General features: G+C 45.6%; 1 protein-coding gene across 1 annotated transcript in view; it reads left to right on the forward strand.

Annotated features, from left to right (window-relative positions):
• Positions 1-21438, forward strand: part of RCAN3 (RCAN family member 3) — an 81562-nt gene that overhangs the window by 31040 nt on the left and 29084 nt on the right. The gene's annotated exons all lie outside the window — the stretch shown is intronic.

Genomic DNA, 21438 nt, shown 5'->3' on the forward strand with positions numbered 1-21438 from the left:
GATTTATTTATTTATTTTAAAACCATGCAACTACAAGGTAGGAAGTTTGAATCCATATGAGGTTCCACAGTGTCTCAGTCTGTCCTCTGTGTTTGTATTTATATGGCTCTCCTCTTCACTGCATCTGAGCACCTTGCACTCAGTAATGGATGTTATCCCTGATGAGGTAGGGAAGTACAGTTATCCCCATTTTACAGATGCAAGAGCTGAGGCACAGGGCAGATTGTGTCTTGCCGTAGGTAATGTAAGTGATGTATGGCTGAGCTAGAAATTGAACTCTGGGCTCCTGAGTCTAGTGCCCTATCTGCTAATAATCCTTCCTAGGCTTGAGCCAATCACTCTTTGGGTTGACAAACTCCCTGCTCCTGTATATTGAGGGTACTAGATTTACTTTTTTGTGGCGTTTCAGCTTTCACTCACAATTGAAACACTGTCAGTTTTCCCTCCATCCAATAGAAATTACCATTTCACCTACCTGCTCTTTCCTTTAGCCCATATTTTGCTTCACTTAATCACTAAGGGCTTGTCTACGCTAAGAAGTTGTCAACAAAACTTTTGTCTTGAGCGGGTACTTAAAAAAGCCCCCATCCGCGAAAAACAAAAGTTTTGCCGATGCAAGTGGCAGTGTGAATGCAGCTTTGTCGACAGGAGAACTCTCCTGTCAACAAAGCTAAAACCACTCGCAGGGCTGGAAGTATTTTGTTGGCAAAAGTGCCAACAAAGTACCGAAAAAGAGCGTTTACGCATGCTGACTTAGCGCAACAAGCTGTGTCGACACAGCCTTGTCGCTAAAAGCTGTGTGGTGTAGACAAGCCCTAAGATGGGTTTTACTTTCTCACAGCGCAGTTCCCAGCCAGCAGTTGTTCACTTTACAGGTGCTGAAATCTTTTCTCAAATTGGGAACTGAACATCAGATGCATATTCACACACAAGAAAATTGCAGTGGTTTTAAGTGTGGAAATTATGTGTATCAGAGCACTTTTGTGTGCCTAAAAACAAGGTTTTTGTGACTGTTTGTGTTCCACAGGCCAGTGGCCATCACATACTGTACTTGCATGGCTTCTGCTAAGTACCTCCTTGAAAAAAAGAACACTATATCATGTTTATCTCCTGGACTTCATAATGTCTGTTGTGAAATGTATATTTTTTATAGGAGGGTTCTGTGTCTGTTCAAAATGTTGACTTTGAACAGATCTGGACTTCAAAGAGAATTGATCTATTAATTTCCATTAATCCACTATTTTTAACACCTAAACATGTTAATATTAAAGGATTACATTTGAGAAGCAAGAGGAATGCATCAATTGAGAACAGCTGGTGTCTGTCATCCTACTTGATTTCTATTTCACTCTCTTCCTGCTGCTTTGTGTGAAGTGTTGTAGTACCAGGAAGTATCGAAGTAAATTCCAGCTGTTGATCACATGGCGGCTTGTGCCATAGACGTATGTTTCTCTTGCACATGTGATTTCTGTACTGTTTAGTCTTTGCCTAAATCTTCCATCACTTTCATGTCGGTATGTGACCATTTAATTCAATAACATTCTTCATGAATTGAGGGTACAATCAATTTTTTCAAGATGCAGTTTTTGCCTTGTGTGTCCTGTATTTGAGATGTACATTCCCATTTTTGTCCACCTGTTGATGCGTGGTGTGTCTGTGTTCTCAAGACGAACTACAATAACATGCACTCCATATTATATTGTACCTGATGTGACAATCCGAGCTGTAGTCCATGTAGACTGGCTAAATATGATCATGCGATGTTGCTCTGACAACAAAGTCTATAATGTTCTGTAAAGATGGCAAAGCAGAATGTGTGGTTTGGGTTTTTTTGAAGCTTTTGTGATTCCTGGTAAGTTTTTTGTTTTTCAAAACTAAGAAATAAAATTAGTCTATTTTTGTTTCTTAAACTCATTGAAGGAGACTTTTTTCTACTTCGTGTATGTATGATGTCAACGTATCCCCCACATCAGACTTCCCTGGGGTTAATATTACTGTTTCAATATTGTGGTGCCAAATAAGTGCCTCTTCTGGACTGTACAAGTGGAAATGGCTAGCCTCTGTTTTAGCTATTGAGAGGGGAAGGACAGTTCAGTGGTTAGTGCACTAACCTATGACTTGGAAGACATGGGTTGATGTGCTTGTGCTATCATGTATGGCCTTGGGCACTTAGCCTCCTATAGCCTTGTCTGTAAAATGGGGATCAGAGCACCTCACAGGGTGCTGAGGATAGATACATTCAGACTCATGTGGGGCTCAGATAATATGTAATGGGGGCCACATAAATATGATAAAATACAGCCCTTTGGATTTTGGAATGTGTGTGGAGACTGTCAAATCTTTTTTCAATATATGGGAAAGGCACCTAAAGGTTTGGATAGATGCCCTTTAATGTCTACATAAATCTAAATCAAACAAACATACACGGATATAGATCTTAAAGGGAACAGCTCTCAGACTGCAGGTGGGGCAGAGAGGGGTTATTAATTGTGCAGCTGAGGGGTGGAGTTGAAGTGAAGGTTGGGGAACTGAATGATCAGACACCTAGATGGACATGATATGTTGGGGAAGAGTCAACACAGCTTTTGTAAAGAAAAATCATGCCTCACCAATCTATTAGAATTGTTAAGAGGGTCAACGAGCATGTGGACAAGGATGATCCAGTGAATACAGTGTACTTGAACTTTCAGAAAGCCTGTGACAAGGTCCTTCACCAAAGGCTCTTAAGGAAAGTAGGCAGAGGGAAGGTCCTATCATGGATCAGTAACTGCTTCAAAGATAGGAAACAAAGGTTAGGAAAATGAATGGTCAGTTTTCACAGTGGAGAAAGATTAAATAGCAGAGTCGTCCAGGGATCTGTACTGGGACCAGTGTCGTTCATCATATTCATAAATGATCTGGAAAAAGGGGTAAACTGTGAGGTGGCAAAATTTACAGATGATACAAAATTACTCAAGATAGTTAAGTCCAAAGCTGACTGAAGAGTTACAAAGGGATCTCACAAAACTTGGTGACTGGGCAACAAAATTGCAGATGAAATTCAATATTAATAAATGCAAAGTAATGCGCATTGGACAACATAATCCCAACTACACATTCCAAATGATGGGGTCTAATTAGCTGTTACTAAAGAAAGCGATCTTTGAGTCATCATAGATCTCAGAAAACACCTGTTCAATGTGCGGTGGCAGTCAAAAAAGCAAATAATGTTAGGCACAATTAGCAAAGGGATAGATAAGAAGACAGAAAATATCATAATGCCACTCTATAAATCCATGGTACGCTCACACCTTGACTGCTGTATGCAGTTCTGATTGCCCCATCTCAAAAAAGATACTAAAATTGGAAAAAGTACAGAGAAGGGCATATGAGGAGAAATTAAAAAGTATGGGGCTGTTCGGCCTAGGAAAGAGATGGCTAAGGGGGGATATGATAGAGGTCTATAAAATCATGAATGATGCGGAGAAAGTGAATAAGGAAGTTTTATTTAACCCTTCATGTAGCACACAAACAGGGATCACCCAAACAAATGAACAAATAGTGAGCCTGTGGAACTTGTTGCCAGGGAATGTTATGGAGGCCAAAACTGTAACTTCGAAAAAGAATTGGGTAAGTTCGTGGAGGATAGATCCATCACTGCTTGTTAGTCAAGACAGTCAGGAATGCAACTCCATGTTCTGGGTGTCCCTGAACTTGTGCCTGCCGGAAGCTGGCACTGGACAATGGGATGGACCACTTGATAAATTGTCCTGTTCTGTTTGTTCCGTCTGAAGCATCTGGCACCTGCCACTGTTGGAAGACAGGGTACTGGGCTAGTTACACCATTGGTCTGACCTAGTATGGCTGTTCTTGTGCTCTTAACATCAAAGCAGCATCTGGGCAGCTCCTTTGAGCAGCTAGCATAAGCCCCACCGACACACGACTCTGGACCCAGAATGGGCGGCGTATGTGGCAACTTTTAACTCACTCTGAACGTAGATCAAGGATCTGAATGAGTATGAAAAGTGAACTACCCTTTCCCCTGAGATTAGTCTCTCTAAAAATGGCTAAACCAGTGCATGGTGCTTTCCCCCATGGTGTGCTGGTTGTGCATGAGGAACCCTTCAGTTCCTCGTACAGAAAATCTAAAAAATCCCCCATTCACGCACCCAGTGCCTGCTTCCATTTGCTGTCTAAGAAAAGGTGCAAAATAAACCCCCCAAGGCTGCTTTTTGCCCTGAGGTTAGGGCGACCAGACAGCAAGTGTGAAAAATTGGGACGGGGTTGCGGGGTAATAGGAGCCTACATGAGAAAAAGACCCAAAAATTGGGACTGTCCCTATGAAATCAGGACATCTGGTCACCCTAGCTGAGATAAAAAAAAGGAGTGATTTACTCTGCCGGGTAAAGGGATGCCTCATCATGACCTCTCAGCACAATGTGATATTATCCCTAGGAAATGAGTCTGTTAAAGTGGACTGACGTGACCTAGGTTTCATGATTACTACGTTCATAGCAAGCAAAGCCAAATTAATTGTAGACGTACGGCAATTAAAACTGTGCCCTTCACTCTCGTTTTTGACACTGTGGTGGTTGAATCATTGCTAATACAAAATGATTCTCCTGCTAGTCCAGGACTCCTTAGGGTTTCCAGAGCTTTTTCTCACCAACTAACTCAAGAACAGACAAACACTTTGTTGCACACCTGGCTTTGTTCTGTCTTTTTCAGACATTTGGTGTAAATTCATCCATGATCAGGTCTGCGGACCACATCAACATTTGGAATAATAACCGCCATAAAGAAGGATGGAACCGAACTGCAAAGGGAGCTGGAAAGATTAGAGCTGTGGATGAGAGGAGAGTTGGTCCTAATAAAAGTAGGTCCTACACGAGGGGAAAGTGCAGCACGGATACAAAGGGGTGGGGGAGGGTATAATCAGGGAGCTGCATCACTTTCAAATATTACAATTAAAATCATGTAACACAAACTGAGCTCCCTTGTAGCTGCAAGGAAGGGGTAAGATCAGGATTGGGAGGATCTCTGTACTAAACGAGAACTGACAGTCACCATGTTAAATGTTTGGTTAGATATTGTAACAGGGTGACTGTTCCTAAGGCCTTGTAGAGCTACGCTGAGCACAGGTGCCTCAAGATGCTGAAGGAGGAAGTAGGGACTGGGAGTGTGGACTAGAGGAGGTTCTGCGCGGCAGTCCTAGGAAGAATCAGACTCAGGAGGGAAGTTTGGGTTGAGTTTTCTTTTGTTGTCCTTTGGGTGACCAATAAAAAGCTGCTCAAAGGCACAAAGGGCAACTAGTCTCCTAACTCCCGTTGCCTTTCAGTGGGAGTTTAGCACTCATGTAGATTATCTCTTTGTGACCAAACATGGTCTTGTGCAATGCTTAGCACAACAGGCCCCTGATTTCAGGTGGCTCCTCGGTGCTACCATAATACAAATTAATAACAATAAATTGCCTGTGAAATTCTCCCCCAAAGCCAAACCCCCGGAAGGCTGCGTGCTTGGACTTTGCATAGGGTGTGCATAAGAAAAGACTAACAGTCGTTCCCTCTTTTGTAAAGCACTGTGAGATCTACCGGTGAAAGTTCTGTATGAAAGCTAGGTCTTATTCCGCACTCTTCAAAGCGAGTTGCGAACTTCACGTACTTATAGTGTATGTATCTTATGAAAATGTCATCATCCACACACGGATGGGAGGAAAATATGATTTACTGCTAGAATTGTCAGTGTGAGAGACAAGGTGGGTGAGGTAATATATTTTAGTGGACTAACTTCTGTTGGTGGAAAGGACAAGCTTTTGAGCTCCCCCGACTTCTTCCTCAGATCTGAGGAAGGTAATAATGTCCATGCTAAATACAAGGTGGGAGTGGTTTACATATGTTATAGGAGACCAGGTACAATGAAGTGGGCAATGAACAGCTTTCTTTGCCCTAGGACTGCAGAAGTATGAATTGCCCACTTCAATTTAAGTGGTCTCCTACCAGGGCTGCCCAGAGGATTTAGGGGGACTGGGGTCTTTGGCAGCGGGGGGCCCCTGCTGCCAAATTGCCGCCGAAGACCTGGAGCAGAAGAAGCTCTGGAGGCCCGGGCTCCACGAGAGTTTTCCGGGGCCCCCGAGCGAGTGAAGGACCCCGCTCCAGGGGCCTTGAAAAACTCTCGTGGGGGCCCCTGCGGGGCCAGGGCCTGGGGCAAATTGCCCCACTTGCCTCCCCTCTGGGCAGCACTGTCTCCTACAACATGTGTGAACCCCTTAAGCCAACAATCTGTCCCACCTTGTATTTAGCTTGCACGTTCCAGCTACCCTACCTTCCCCAGACCTGAGGAAGAGCTCTGTGAAATGCTACAGCTTGTTCCTTCCACCCCCCGTAAAATATACTTCCTCACCCACCTTGTCTCTTTCATCCTGGGACCAACACAGCTTCCACACCACTGCAAACAAGAATGGGCAGTGAAACATAAGCCGATAACAGAATTTGGGCCCACACCCTCCTCCCACACTCAGTCACCAGGCTAGACATGTGTCTCCCTGTGAGCATATTGAGAGACTGAATTCTTGAGTCTGAGCATTTTTGTAGTCCATTCCTTTTTGGAAAACAACATTTTGCACTGGCATGTGCTCTAACTACTAGATGATGCTGCCCTTTTAATTTAAGTATTTAGTGAATCAAGGAAAGTTTGGAAAATAAGGAAGAGTTTCTCTATGAAATCAGCCAGCAGAAGGAGCCTGTAAACCTCTGTGAATGAACATTGAAATAATTAGTTTACTATTTTAAAGTCTACAGACACTGCATTCCTTTTGTTCACATGACGTTCTACATTATTTGTTTTGCTAGGGCCCCAGCTTGGACTGCTGCCCTGTTGTGACAGGAGCTGTACAAACATAAGGAAACAAATCCTACCCCCATGAGTTTACAGTCTGAAGACAGGCTTGTCAGAGGAACTGAAGGGGGTTGGGTGCCCAGCTCCAACTGAAATTCAGGCTCCTTTTTCAAAATAAATAGGCAAGATGGACAATGAGTGACTGGGGAAGCAGTTGCACAAAGTGGAAAAGTGACTCATCCAGGATCACACAGTTGGTCAGTAACAGCGAGAAACAGAACCCAAGTCTCCTGACCCCTAGTCCAGTTCCCTGCCTCCCTTGTAGCTTAGTGAAATTCAGACTTCCTGAACCAAAGTATTAACTATACTTAATTAATGAGCACCAATTTTCCCCCTACTTTTTGATCCTCATTTTCTCTCTTAATTAGAGCCCTGGCTAATATATTTGAATGGGTGTTTTTTAGAATGTGTAGGTCTGCAGAGAAACCCCTTTCTTATGTCTGTGTTGTGAGAAAACTAGCAATTCCCTTGAGGAATTTTCTCCCTCATAAATCGCTGACAAATATTTACCGCCATCTGTCCAGTTTAACAAAGTGTATACCCTGGGAAGAGAGACTTCAAGAAAAAGTAAGTGCTGGCTTGGTTTAAGAACTTCTAAACATGGATTCTGGCCTGTTGCTGCTGCTGCAGGTTCAATTTCTCACTTGTCACTGAGCAATCGCCTGTGAAAAGGCCTCAAGCATAAAATGTCCCCACTTAATTTATTCCCAGGAAGGGAATGAATATTCCATAAAACTTTTGAATGGGGTGGTGCCACTCTGCACTTTTTGGGAGCTGCATTATCTTTCACTCTCATCTGCTTCTCTGGGTTTTGTTGCTGGAATCATTTAATGTCTTGAAAAAATATATATTTGAGAGTTTAGTGTTCCTGTGTGTGTTTGTAATGTGGAAAGGGCCACAAGCAAACAGCCCCCACGCCCTGGGGAAAATGCAGAAGTTCTTGCTTTTGCTAATCTGAACAGGAGATGCACACCTAGCTGTATCTGTGACTCACTGCTCCTGCGTGGGCTTTTATAGCACCTGTATAATTCTACCACTTCTCCATTTTGAACACTTGAAGGCCAGCGCCGGTGGGGAGCTGAGCACCCTCAGCTGAACTTTCTGGGAACACTGAATTCAAGGGGAGTTGAGAAGCCCCTGGAAACTTATGGGATTGGACTCTTAAACAGCTACTTCCCTGCTCTTTCCCAGTTTTTCCTTAGTTTTTATATTGATTGCTGTTTAATAAATGGTATTTGCTTTGAACTGTATGGAGGAGTGTCCGGAGCGGAGAGAGCACCCTGAAGTGGGGACACCCTAGCCCCTGTCCTAAGTGACCTAAGTAGTTTAAAACAAACAAAAGGATAGTTTAGGGTAGTTAAACACTGGAATAAATTGCCTAGGGAGGTTGTGGAATCTCCATCTCTGGAGATATTTAAGGGTAGGTTAGATAAATGTCTATCAGGGATGGTCTAGACAGTATTTGGTCCTGCTGTGAGGGCAGGGGACTGGACTTGATGACTTCTCGAGGTCTCTTCCAGTCCTAGAGTCTATGAGTCTATGAATCTATAAAAAGGAAGTATTTTTTCACACAACGCAGTCAACCTGTGGAACTCCTTGCAGAGGATGTTGTGACGGCCAAGACTATTACAGAGTTCAAAAAAGAATTAGATAAGTTCATGGAGAGTAGGTCCATCAATAGCTATTAGCCAGGATGGGCAGGGATGCTGTCCCTAGCCTCTGTTTGCCAGAAGCTAGGAATGGGCGACGGGGTGGATCACTTGATGATTACCTGTTCTATTCATTCCCTCTGGGGCACCTGGCATTGGCCACTGTTGGAAGACAGGATATTGGGATCGATAGACTTTTGGTCTGACCCAGTATCGCCATTCTTATGACCGCAACAAGGTTGGGGGTCTAGACCCCCAGGAATCCTGGGCCCAGCCTTGTTGGGGTTACGAGGACTCTCTTGCACAGGAGAGTGGAAGGGGAGCCCTCGAGATCAGGCAGGAAGTGGGAGTGAGGACTCAGATCTTTTCTCTAGCCCGTTTCACTGTGGTACTTTATAAGCCAGAAAAGTTCCGCACAATAGCGGAACCGTTGTCCCACTTACACAAGGGTTAGTGTCTCCATATTGCAGTTGGGATACGAAGGGGCTAACATCGATGTGCTATTTTTTAAAAAAATCTATTTGTATTAAGCCATGTCTACCCAAGGAAAAAACACATATTTTTAATGTATGTTTTAATCTTAGTGTAAACGAGGCCATTTGTATTTTAGGGTGTTAGTAAATCCTAGGGTTAATCTGGGCCTGCTAATGTGTTAAATTAGAGCTGGAAATCCAAACATCTGCAGCATCAGACAGGCACAATGGGAAAGTGAAATATACAAGAGACTCTGAAATTGACCAGCCTAGTTTAACTGTCCAAATCATCTGAAATACAAAAAACTAAACAGCATAGAAGCTTATAACATCCTTTCGGTTTTTCTGAGCAATGCTTGTATTAGGAACAGAGGTAAAATTGCCCAGTGATGAGGGCACTAGCCTGGATGTGAGAAGATTTAGGTGCTAGTCCTGGCTGTACCACTGACCCGCGAGGCAACCTTGGGCAAGTCACTTCCCTTTGCTGGGTTCTAGGGTTGCCAACTTTCTAACTGCACAAAAGAGAACACCCTTTCCCTGCCCCTTCTCTGAGACCCTGTCCCCACTCACTCCAGCCCCCTCCCTCTCGCTTTCCCCCACCCTCACTCACTTTCATTGGGTTGGGGCAGGCGGTTGGTGTGTGGGAGCAGGGTGAGGATTCCAGCTGAAGGTGCGGGCTCTGGGGTGGGGCCAGAAATGAGGGGTTTGGAGTGCGGAAGCAGGATCAGGACTTGGGCAGGGAGTTGGGGTGCGGGTGGGAGTGCAGCTTCCAGCTGGGGGTGTGGGATCTGGGGTGAGGCTGGGGTCAAGGGGTTTGGAGTGTGGGAGGGGGCTCAGGGCTGGGGTAGGGGGTTGGAGTGTGGGCAGGGGTGCAAGATGTGGGCTCCTGGAGAGAGTGTTGGTGTGGGAGGGTGCTCAGGCCTGGGGTAGGAGGTTGGGGTGCAGGTGGGGGCCTGGGGTCTGGGAGGGAGTTAGGGTGTGGGAGGGGGTTCCAACCTGTGGTGGGGCTGCGGATCTGGCCGGGCGGCACTTACCTCAGGTGGCCCCCAGTCGATGGCACAGTGGGGCTAAGGCAGGCTCCCTACCTGTTCTGGCTTGGCACAGCTCCCAGAAGTGGCCAGCATGTCCTTTCCCTAGGTGGAGGCGCAGCCAGGCAGCTCTGCACAATGCACGCTGCCCGCACCCACAGGGCCCCCCTCCGCAGCTCCCATTGGCCCCAGTTCCCGTCCAATGGGAGCTATGGAGCTGGGGACGGGGGCAGCACATGCACATGCCAGCCGCTTCCAGGAGCTGTGCAGAGCCAGGGAAAGCAGGGAGCCTGCCTTAGCCCTGCTGCGCCACCAACCGGACTTTTAAGGGCCTGGTCAGCTGTGCTGACCAGAGCCGCCAGCGTCCCTTTTCGACCGGGCATTCCAGTTGAAAACTAGATGCCTGGCAACCCTACTGGATTCCTTAGTTGCATCCTTTGTGAACTTAGACTGTAAGCTCTTTGGGGCAGGGAGTGTGTCTTGCTATGTGTGTGTAGGCACTATGTGAAAGATAATAAGATACCATATAACAATAATAGATCATGCCATCTGTTGAATTACACCATATTCATTTGGACTATCCCTTGCACTAAACCCGTGCACGCTTACCTTCTCCCCCTCTGTCACGTTAAATACGCTTCCTGTCAGCGTTAGACTGAATGTAGCTAACATTCTAGGAACAGGTTGAAGCTTGCTTAACAGCTTAAGCATGATAATTGCATTTGGCAACGTAGACTACATGGCCCAGATCTTAGTAAGTTATGCCTGTTCCTTATGTCTTGCTTAATGTCTGTAATTAAAGGCAGGACATTAGCCTTAAGCAGTTTCAGTATGTGGAGAACGACGACAGGCCTTGTTCTCCAAGATGCAGCAAGATACTGAGAACCCTCAACTCTGGCTTCAGTCATAGTGGAGAGTGCTCAGTGCTTTACAGGGTGGGGCCCATAGTTCCTGAAAACGGGTTCAATTCTGCCCTTGGATACGCATGCACAACTCCCATTTACTTCTTCATGAATTGCTCTTGCGTATCGCAGGGTAGAGTTTGGCCCTAACAAACACGTCCCCAAGGTCACAATGTCAGATTAGAAACCGAGATTGTCCAAATGTAATCTGGCATTGGCAGCTGACATTTTGAATATGGTGTCAATGATCTTGAGAGCAGGGATCTTGCGTGTAAACTCAGGAGTGGATGTCAATGCATTAACTAATAATAGAAATTTAAAGCCTATGGCAAGTTCAGGATCTGGCCCTCTGTAGACACTCTGCATGGACTTTCATTGAAGCCAGTGAGAGCTTTTTAAGTGGAGTTCTTGAAGAACTGGCCTTTATTTTGTATGTTGTGTTTCACACAAGCGCTAGTTCAAAGTGCTTTGCGGTGTTAAATAACGTGGAAGGACGTAGATGAGTCATGCACATAAAACGAGATGAGGGTTTTTTTACCTGGCAAGGAAACAATGGGATTCTGTCACTACCCGTGTACCTGTTGCAGAGAAAGAAGAAATGAGTTGAGAGTCAGAGGAGGACAATAGGAATCAGGAGAGCTGGGATCTGTTCCAAAGTCCGCCTCTGATTCACTGTGTAACTTTAAGCAAGGAATGTAGTAACCTCTCCAGGCCTCATTTTCTTCATCTGTAAAATGGGGTTAATGTCTAATTCTGTAGGGTGTCATGAAACACAATAATCAATGCTGGTAAAGTACTTTGAGATCCTCAGGTGCAAGGAGCTGAACACAGTAAGTGTTAAAACAACGAGGAGTCCTTGTGGCACCTTAGAGACTAACTAATGTATTTGGGCATAAGCTTTTGTGGGCTAGAGCCCACTTCATCAGATGCACGAAATGAAAAATACAGGACCAGGTATAAATACATGAAAGGATGGGGGTTGCTTTACCAAGTGTGAGGTCAGTCTAATGAGATAAATCAATTAACAGCAGGATGCCAAGGGAGGAAAAATAACTTTTGAAGCGGTAAGAGATTTTCCCAATACTAATTTCTCCCTACTGTTACTCTCACCTCCTTGTCAACTGTATGTGATGAGCCACTCTCTGACCACAGTTCCTAGTCCATCAGATCCTGATTGCCGAGGGCCTCACGGGTTGAAGGGAAGAGAGATACTATTCAAGCTTCTTGCAACCTGGGCATTATCCTTTCCCTGTACTTTGTAGGGTCTCCAGCCATACGTCCTGTATTCCGGGTTCTCCAGAGACTGACACTGTCCTTAGGCACAACTGTCCTGTACTGGACGGAATGAGGACTCAGTTCTGAGTCAGAAGCCCTAATCTGCTAACCATTCACAGAGATTCCCCTTTGGCTCCAGTGTACTTTTAAAGCATGCAAGTTTTCTCCTCGCTGTCACAGTGAAATGCCAGGTGGTCACGAGACACAGCATGGGAGCCTCAAATTTGTCAGAGCACATTTTGTTGCCCTGATTCACCCATTGGTTCATTTTATCTCTTTGTTATTTGACACCCATGGACAGTGCTTGGTCTTGACCATCCTAATGTTAAATATCTCATGCAATGGAGACAGCTGGTGTTTTAGCCACCGGGTCATCTAAACTTGTTCTGAACAGGGTTATTAATGTGCCAATAGGTTTAAGAAAAGGGTGGCTGGTTAACACTAGTGGTCCCTCAGCTACTGCCAGCAGTGCTGGAGCGAATAGACCTTTGGGGTGGGGGAAAGCCTCCAGAGATCAGTACAAGGTCCTGTTTATGCAGGGATCTCAGCAAAGAATCCCCTTCACATCCATTCTATCCGAGTCCTGTTTCTTCACCATTGTGAGGGACGCTATAGAGATCTAAGGGTGAGCACCATCCCCTCCTAGGCTTGTATCATCTTCAGCCAAATGAGCTCAGTGGGGCATCCGTGCCAAAGTGTGGCTAGTTCACTGCAGCACTAATCGGAATAACAATGCTCAGCAGTTACGCCATGCTTGGCAAACTGAGCCTCCCAGGTAAGCATTTGTGACATGGAGTCCAGGTTTTGGGATCCTGCAGGGAAGAAACTCTCATGCTTGCAACACCTTAGCTCTGTTTCTCCCAGGGGAAGAAATATCAAGATCTGAGTGGAGGTGCAGCGCTATTCTGCTGGCACCCCCAGCAGCCAGACCAGGTAGATCTCATTAGTTCCCATGCAACAGAAGTGAAAGGCTGTGAAATTATCTTCAGGAGAAGCTAGAGCAGGGGTTCTCAAACTGGGGGTCAGGATCCCTCAGGGGGTTGTGAGGTTATTACATGGGGGTTCGCGAGCTGTCAGCCTCCACTCCAAACCCAGCTTTGCCTCCTGCATTTATAGTGATGTTACATATATTAAAAAGTGTTTTTAATTTATAAGGGGGGTCGCACTCAGAGGCTTGCTATGTGAAAGGGGTCACCAGTACAAAAGTTTGAGAACCACTGAGCTAGAGTGTCAGACAGGAAGTCGAGAGAATAGCCCACTCGGGAGACATCTGAGGCCAACCTTGGTCTGATCTAAAGTTCAAGATTTCATCTGAAACAGCAACAGAGAATCCTTTGGTGCCTTATAGACTAACAGACGTTTTGGAGCATGAGCTTCCGTGGGTGAATACCCACTGCGTCTGATACTTGACATCTGACTCGAGTTGCTGCCTGAGGTGAATGAAAGCAGCTGCCAGAATTGTGGAGGTAAGGGGTCGGTAAGAGCCTGTCCTCTGAAGGCTGTGTTGTTATGTTACTTTCCCTTGATGGGGAAAAAGAGAGATTAGCGACTTGCCCAAAGCCAGCCAGTGTGTCGGTGGTAGAGCAGAGATTGTACCAACTGGTGTTTCCTGGCATTGAGCTCCAGTCTCTAGTCTGGAAAGTTCCTCTACGGAGAGGAGCATTCTCTCCCCATGGCAAATCCAGCCCCTAAGGGCTGGCTGCTTGTTAAGGGCGTGCCATGTTTTACACACACAGGAGGCTATAAACCTTGTAATAGCGTTTATTGCTCAGGTAATGGAGAAGTTCTGGGCACCGAGCCCCACGTGCTCAGAGGGCCCTGTGCAGCACGGAAATGCTGCCAAGTAGAACAGATAGAATCAAAATCGCTAGAGATCCTCTGGGCATTTACAAAGGTCCCGCTCCAAATCTGACAGAACAGCCGGGAACTGGCTCTGTCTCCATTAGCTCCAGGCCATGGTGCTCCAGCTTCATTGGGAAGGAAAGTGTGTGTAGAGGATCTAGGCAGCAATTTACAATGGAAACCTTTACTCCTGCTCTCCTCTAGCATCCCACCCCAACCCACTCACTGATGGGCAAAGGCCACAGGAAAGCAATTGACTGGAGACCTAGGACTTTCCCCAGAAATCTGGACTATCTGATCGTCACACGGGCTGATGTCTCCTCCTTTGTACTAAACGAAATGTTAGGACGGTTGTAATACTATTTAACCATCAGATAGAACCTTTCACCGGCTACACGTATCGCATCAGTGCAATGCAGCCTGCTCCGAGGTGGAGAATGGAAGGGAAAGGTGGGATAAGGATACCACGCCTGCACTCACAACAATGCCTCAAGTTCTTTCACATCCAGGCAGAATCATGTTATTTTTTAAGAGTCTTATAAAGACACCCACTAAACTAAATGAATCACCTTGGAAAGATGAAGGACGGCGTCAGCCTTGCTGAACTCTGAACCAGCGGCTCAAGGAAATCTCAGTAGCTCCATGCTGATTAGTAGGTCACTAAGCTGCCCCGTTAAATGGTGGCTCTTGAAATGTCTGCAAAAAAAAAGGGACCAGCAATTAGGTTTTAAAGCTCCAATTCCCTTTAGACTCCATTGTCTCCAGTGTAAAAGCTTTCACGTTTTGTTCCCCTGATTACATTTGATAAAGTGTTAAAACGAGCTTCCTACCCAACACTAAATCTGAATCCACCCGGATACTTACAGTAAGCACCTTGCCAGGCTCAGGGAACACAAACAGTGCCATACAAGAGGTGACTTTCTGTTTACTGCAGTGGTAATGTGCCAAGCACATACCTCTCCTATGGAACTCAACCATCACCTGGGGTTGCAGAACCAGCTCTTTAAAAACGAACACTGCTGCTTGAATGCATTCGCCGAGGCGACTGGCACCAAAGCTGGGGTCCAGAGAACTGACACACGGAACCTGACCATAACAATGCTTGACCCTTAACATGATGATTTCCATTCAGGGATCTCAAAGCACTTTACACATTTTAACACTTCACAACACTCTTGTGCGCTAGGTAAATGTTCTTATGCCCACTTCAGAACAGGTGTCTCATCTTATCTAGCTCTACACACACTGGCTATTCCGTCTCTTCTCACCCCCACCCAGCTGGAATGGCCAATCAGTGAGAACTCAGGAGTCCTGCCTTGCAGTGTTCTGCTCTAACCACTAGACTAACAGCCAAGTACACAGGTAACCAGATGGATAGACTGTACTGGTGGTAAGATAACTCTGGTACCTGCCCATCTGCCCTGTCTGTCCCTCACTGGTCTGTTCCATTAGTATGCGTGGATCCAATGAGCTGAGCTAGCTTCTGGGCAGAGGCAGTTTCAGTCTTGCTCTGAACAATTTCAAGGTGCACTGAGTGGAATGAATTACATTCTCTGTTCCCAAAGTATCTCCTGTTATGCTTCAAATGATCAGCGCAGCCTTTAGACATCACCTGGGTAGGTCTACAGGAGGGTAATCAGCGACTCCCAGCCCAGCATGGTAGGGACACTAGTTGCAGGTGAGGTGTGCACAATGGATTCATGACTAAGGGCTGATGCACCATGTCTCTGCATGACAGAAGGAGGGTTTATCCCACCTAGATGGAGAATCTGAAAGTGCATAACCAATGGCTCCTTATCCTGACGGGCAGGCTGGCCTGGCAGAATTAGCTCGAAGCTTCTCACTTTTAGTCCTGACTCATCTGCTGCCTTGGCTGACTCTCTCTCTCAGTGATATCAACTCTTATGGATGATTTTTCACATTGTACTTAACATCCCAAGCCCCAGCTCCTGGAGTCAGGTGATCATGGGCGAATCTAGGCTTTCATTTAAAAAAAAAGTTTCTAGCTCTCATGAAGCATGCATGAAAAAAATTGAAAATGTGGCCCCTTAACAGCTGCAGAAGCCAAATGAAGAGCACCTAATTTTAAAAAAATTCTCATGATTTTTAAGGCAATCTCTTGATTTTTTGGTGGCAGGAGGTTGATTCATTATGTTTGAATACTTATTGAGTTGGCAGTGCTGCTCTCAGCCTTAATTTCTTTACATGTCACCTAGGGATAAGAAAATTGAGCTACTTAGTTACTGATTTTGAGGATAGTAGAAGATAAAATACTAAAAGGCACTGGACTGTGTGAGTCAGGACACCTGGGTTCTATTCCCAGTTCTGACATGCTCTGTGACGTCGGGCAAGTCACTTTACCGTTCCGTGCCTCTGTTTCCCCACCCACATCTGTCCTGTGTATGTAGCTCCAAGACTCCTCTGGGCAAAGCCTGTCTTTTGTGTCTATACAGCGTATAGCATAATGGACCTTGATCCTAGGTGGGCATCTTTAAGTGCTATCTCAGCACAAATAAATAGCAATTGCAACAAGTCTTCTTGCCTGATTTATGCAAAGCTACAGCTATACGGAGCTCCTGGCTGTTCTCACAAGCCTGGGAGTGGGAATGAATCATCAAGTATCTTATTTTTAAGGTGTAAAGTAGTTTCTCTTTTAAATAGCAGCCGTTAAAGGGCCTCACTGGTTCTCAGAGGCCGTGGACCAAATTCAAAGGCAACGTGAATAGTGGTGTACGTTACACATTGGTAAAGCAGGCCTGAGCCTAAAGTGGTGCAATTTACATGCCAGGGATTTGGGAGGGGTGTGGATAGCAGGAAAGTGGCTGGTAAGAAATCTCTCCCCCATGCTCCTGCCTAGACATGCCCAGCGACATGCAAACCCATTTCATTTTATACCCTCCTGCTACCGTTTTCCCTGTTCTTCTAGCTCAGTGTGTACATTACGCCATTTACATCCCCTCTGAACTTAACCCAACCTCTGGGGCAGAGGAGCTCTGGTCCTTGTCTCCAGGGACTGGATCTAAGGGTGGGCAAGGCTGGCAAACGCTAACTGGCTCCTCCCTGCGTTGGGCTCCTCGGCTGGGCAGTGATAAAGGTTCCTGGCATTTGGCCCCCCAAGTTCTTTTGCTGTGTAAAAGTTTTATCTTTTAATGTGCATCTGTGGGCGGCCGGGAGGCAGTGGAATTTGAGCCAGTCGCAATAACGCCACTTGCCTTCCGATCCCTGCCTCTGTCCAACAGAATGACTCATTACTGAGCTTTTTATTTGCCTTAGTAGCTCTATCGGCGAGATAAGGAATGCTAATGCACCCATCAGATTTCCCATGGGATTGTTATCTGCCATTATAGCAGGGCTCCCTGGTGCAGGGAACTGCAGAAGTTGCTTTTAGGCCAGTGTACGTGTATCAGCCCTCTGCATCCTCACGTCCCTAGGAATGACTCCTACTAATGCTTCAAATGTTTACAGGTGATGGCAGAAGGGAGGATCCGGTGCTCCTGCCCAATCTGCAGCTGCAGGAGGCCCTGGATTAGGGGGGCCAACCACGCCAGGGAGAGGCAGTGATGAGAGCCACATTTCAGCATAAGCTGTTTCATGCTAACTGTGAGCTCTGTGGGGATAACAGCTTGGGCCCTCTAGGGCTTTGGGATGATCTCCTGCTTTCTCCCAGTCCTGCTTGGGATATAGCACAGATTTCCTCCTGCTATTTTTCTCCTAACTCTTTGCATAACTGCCTAGCTCAGCTCTGGAAGTGATCCCTCTTCCTGGACCCTCATTTCCACCCAGCTGGCAAGAGATAGGAGGCTGAGGCTGATCTTCCCTCAGTCTTTGCTGGAGACCCCAAATCTGCTTGCACTATCCCTGCAGAGCAGCCTGGTATGCAGAGAATGGCTTGCACAGGGTAGCAGGAACAGAGATGGGTTTGAATCCAAACACTCTGGATCCTGCTACAGGTGTGAACTTCAGAGCTGGCTCTCATCTCTTCTACATTGGACTGAAATCTCCTCCCACCCTTTTTTTTTTGGTCATGTGGAAAGCGACGTAGGTGGCAATACAGGTTAAATCCATCACAATGCACAACCAAGTGGTAGCAGATTTACCTCTTGCACAATATAATTCTAAAAATATAGACAGAAATGAGGAAGTGACTGTCATATCCCATGGGTGATCTGATTCCATCCTGCACACGCACCTTTACACCATCCTGTATGCTCCAGGGTGTATTTAGAGATTCAGGGAGAGGCAAATCTTAGTCTAACTAAAGTCAACAAGAGCTTCATTGGGACCAGGATTTATCCCAGAATGGCTACAAATGATGCTCTCCCTCATAGACCAGCCTCAAGCAAATTCTGAGTGAATTTGTACTGTGCTTTTCAGTCATAGGCCTCAGAGAGCTTTACAAGGAGGTCAGTAAAAATGGGGAAACTGAGGCACAAAGAGATGAAGGAACTTGTCAAATGTCACCCAGCAGGCCAGTGACAGAGCCAGGAGTTGCACTCTACTCTCTCTCAGTCTCAGTCCAGTGCTCTATCCACTAGGATACACTGCACCCCAAAGCCCCAATCAGGGATTGGACCTCCCTTGTTCTAGGCACTGAACCCACATAATGAATGTGGAACATTTCATTTGGAAATGATTCTGCTCACATGACACTCGGGTGATGTCTACAGTATAACCACCTAGCTTAATGGCTCTGGCAGATGTTTTGTGGGTCTTTCCTTTGTTCCTAATTAAGGTGTGGACGGAACAAGGTCTTTTGGTGGAGAAAAAAGAGCCCCCTCTTGCTGACCCTAACATCACTTTGAAAACTCATGTGGCAGAAACATTCCCACAGAAACCAGTCTGATGCCTAAAGCTTATGACTTCAAGTGAGGTTAAAAAGGAATTGATAATTACAAAGATCCTTTTTTCGTGGACATGCTAAGGAATGAGGGATGAGAAATACAGCAAATAGGACAAACAGGAGTGTTTATAAAAAGGATTTGGTTCAGTTTTCCAGGATATAACACATGCCAAGCCAATGTTGTCCCTGTGGAGTCTGTGCCAGCTATATCAGTTAGATCAGATTTTGTGCATTATGAAATATGGCAGGGATTTTCAAACTCCTTCCTGAGTGCCAGTGTATTTGGGCACCTGACTCACACAGCTGACACGGGTGCCTGAAATGCCCAGCCTAAGTCTGGATATTTTTTAAAGGCTCACTCCCCTTCTGTTCCTACTAAGGGCTTGACTTCAATATCTTGTAGCAGTGGCTAATTCCACTGGCTAATTATGTGTTGCGTGGAAAAAGTATATGCTATTTGTGAAACCATTCATGTTTATTTTTTAGTTCTGTTCCCCTTTACTCAGAATGATGATCTATGCTTACAAATATCACTTTCATCATCAGGCTCTGCGTCCCCATTAATCCTTTTTTTCAATAGTGGAATGTGGGTGAATATATTGCTTCTGAAAGTGAGGTGCCCAGCACAGAGTAGGCAGGGGATGTATAAGCTTCCCACAAAAAGCTCCACCTATCCTGGCCTACAAGGGGCCAGCTGACCCTTTCCTAGGATTTTTTTTAAGCAGTGAATCCCTATAGTATTATGTATGTGACAGTGGCAGAAAGGTTTGGAGAGGTGGAGGTAGGAATTGCTTCACTGCATCTGACTAGTGATCTATCTAGCCCAGCGTCTGGTCTCTGATGTGGCCAGCCCCAGATGCTTCAGAGGAAGGGACGCTAGGGTCTGCAGTAGAAAGTCATGGAATAACCTACTCATCAGGAAAGCATTTTCCTAACCCACAGTCACTAGAGATTGGCTCATGCATTGAAGCAGGAAGGTTTGGTCCATCCCAAAACATTTGTTTGTTTATAATCCTTTCTACTGTGACTCTGGGTGCTCTTTTGATGCCCATTCCTCTTCTGATCCTGCTAAGGTCATGACCTCAATGTCTTGTTGCAGTGAGTTCCATGGGTTCATTATGTGGTTTGAAAAACAATTTATCTGCTTTAAATTTATCTATTTTATTTACTGTTTATTTATGTAGGAAGCTTTACCAGGTTTACAAATTCTTCCCCTATAACAAAACAACCATTACAACAGTGACCTTTGGTTAAAGAGACATTGTCCAGCAGTATAGTCATCAGATCTTTCTATTGAACAGGGTATTACCACATTACAGGGTGCGTCATGACAACATCCATGACACGTCATTTCTATTGTTTTTTTTAAAACTGAGTGAAATCTCTGATTACATGTTTAACGGATTCAGCGTGTCTATCAAAGGTTAATGTTAAAAAAATCAGAAGGGCGTGCAGAGGGCTTTTTGCAGGTGAAAGCATTTTGTCTCAGTATTCAGTAAATGATAACCAAATACCTACGTGTCTGTTTTGCTTGGATGTGTAATTGCTAAATCTGCCACTTTTAATTTCACCAAATGTCCCCCTGTTCTTGTGGTAGGAGAAAGGGGGAAAAGAAGTGTGTGATCTATTTTTTCCAAACCAAATGCACAATAGTAAAGAGTGTTCTCTCTTGCAGGTGCTTTACAAACATTAGTTAATCCTTCCAATCTCCTCGCTCTGAGGTAGCAACACTTCTACCCAGGTTACAGATGGTTAAATTGAAACAATAACCACGAGATTAAGTAACTTGCAGAAGATGGATGATAGAGCCAGGAAGAGAAGCGAGGAGTTGGCACCTCAGGCCCGCATGCTAACATCTAGTCTACACTATTCCCTGTCCCATGCTGAGATTTCTTCTCTGACCTCTGGCTTTCTGTGCTTAGTCTGTGAGCTACTTGGAACAGGGATCACACGTAAACCCAGTCAGACTCTGTTCCTCTCCCCTTCCTTGTGGGTTGCTGCCTCTCTGCCTAGGACTGATGGCTGGTTGGATGAGGAATTGCATGTCTGCGCGTTCCGCATATGAGTGCTGGGTGCTTTGATGCCTCATTTGTGAATTCCTTTATTTTGGGCTGGGCTGCGGGCAGAGGAGTTCTTGTTTTCCAGAGCTGTACGTTACATTAAATATTGCGTGTGTGCCCGGAGGTGACATTCAATACATTTCACAATCTGTCATTCTGGCTCATGACTTTCTTGCAGGGGGAGTGGCCACCAGCTATGGATCCAGGTAAATATCATGTAGAAATACAGGCTTTGATTGTGCAGTTGGATTTGTGTTAGTGCCCCCCTGGGTTGCTGCAGAGCCCCATGCAGGGCTCCATCCAAGCCGATCTGACTGCAGAACAGGGAACACACTTAGCAAATTCAGATGTTAGCCGCAGGCACCTGCGTAGAGCCAGGGGGAATAGGGTGACCAGATGCCCCGATTTTATAGGGACAGTCCTGATATTTGGGGCTTTTTCTTATATAGGTGCCTATTACCCCTCTCCCCTGTCCCGATTTTTCACACTTTGCTAT

The sequence above is a fragment of the Chelonoidis abingdonii genome, chromosome 25, assembly GCF_003597395.2.
Source record: "Chelonoidis abingdonii isolate Lonesome George chromosome 25, CheloAbing_2.0, whole genome shotgun sequence".
Lineage (NCBI taxonomy): Eukaryota > Metazoa > Chordata > Testudines > Testudinidae > Chelonoidis > Chelonoidis abingdonii.